Source organism: Bombus fervidus, unplaced genomic scaffold, assembly GCF_041682495.2.
Source record: "Bombus fervidus isolate BK054 unplaced genomic scaffold, iyBomFerv1 scaffold0037, whole genome shotgun sequence".
Classification (NCBI taxonomy): domain Eukaryota; kingdom Metazoa; phylum Arthropoda; class Insecta; order Hymenoptera; family Apidae; genus Bombus; species Bombus fervidus.
In genome coordinates, this window is record NW_027212600.1 from 73,721 (window position 1) to 75,000 (window position 1,280).

At 51.6% G+C, this 1,280-nt stretch overlaps 1 non-coding gene across 1 annotated transcript; it reads right to left on the bottom strand.

The window, feature by feature from the left end:
• On the bottom strand, positions 1-155 carry LOC139997195 (5.8S ribosomal RNA). Its single transcript, XR_011802629.1, has one exon. It is a non-coding gene; the product is annotated as a 5.8S ribosomal RNA (ribosomal RNA).
• Between the last annotated feature and the right edge of the window lie 1,125 nt (positions 156-1,280).

Sequence of the window (1,280 nt, forward strand, 5' to 3'; positions counted from 1 at the left end):
CAACCCTCAGCCAGGCGTGGTCCAGGAATTGTATCCGTGGACCGCAATGTGCGTTCGAAATGTCGATGTTCATGTGTCCTGCAGTTCACACGTTGACGCGCAATTAGCTGCGTTCTTCATCGACCCACGAGCCAAGTGATCCACCGTTCAGGGTAATCGTTTATGCATGGATTTTTGTTTGTGTACTCAGGTTTTTGTACTCTTATTCTCGGTTCGAAAGAAGCCGATATCCGACAAACGTCCGACCAACGGGAATCGAACGCGCGGAAGTCGCCATATGATTGACGACACGAAAATACGTTCGAAAACGAAATCGGACGGACTGCGCGACGACACACGCAGCCCGCCGACCGGGCGTAAAGTGCATTATAATATATAACAACCAACGAGATCGAAGCTCCGTTCGTCAGGAAACGACGGGGATATAACACCCGATTCTGAATCCTCTGTACAGCACACGATCTCGCGAAGAAAGCGCACGGTGGCTAGCCCATGATATATATATATGTTCGTTCCTCTCGTCCAGTTATTCGAAGCAAACAGCCGATATGCATCTCCATCGTTCGGGTAAAAAAAATCGATGGGACGCGCACGGTCGTAGTCTTCCTCGCGCGGTCGTTTCTTCCCGATAGCCAGAAGCAGAGTTTGAAAAACTCTAGCGACGGAACGAGGCATTAGACTCTCGACAACGAGGATACAGACACGGCCGGCGGTCCCCTCTGAATCGACTTCGGTGGTTCAGGTAAAAATAAAAAAAATCGATGGGACGCGCACGGTCGTCGTTCCTCTTCCTCGCGCGCGGTCTATTCTTCCCGATAGCCAGAAGCAGAGTTTGAAAAACTCTAGCGACGGAACGAGGCATTAGACTCGCGACAACGAGGATAGAGAGACGGCCGGCGGTCCCCTCTGAATCCACTTTGGTCGCTCAGGTAAAAATAAAAAAAAATTCGAAAGGGACGCGCACGGTCGTCCTTCCTCTTCCTCGCGCGGTCGTTTCTTCCCGATAGCCAGAAGCAGAGTTTGAAAAACTCTAGCGACGGAACGAGGCATTAGACTCTCGACAACGAGGATAGAGAGACGGCCGGCGGTCCCCTCCGAACGGATGGCGACAACGACGACTAAAGCGCGAAAAATCGCGACGAAGAGGAACGCATCTCCGTTCAGGTGTATGTGTGTGCGTGCGTTTAAAAAAAATTCGATGGGACTCGCAGCCATCGGCCTCGCGCGGTCGTTTCTTCCCGATATCCAGAAGCAGAGTTTGAAAAACTCTAGCGACGGAA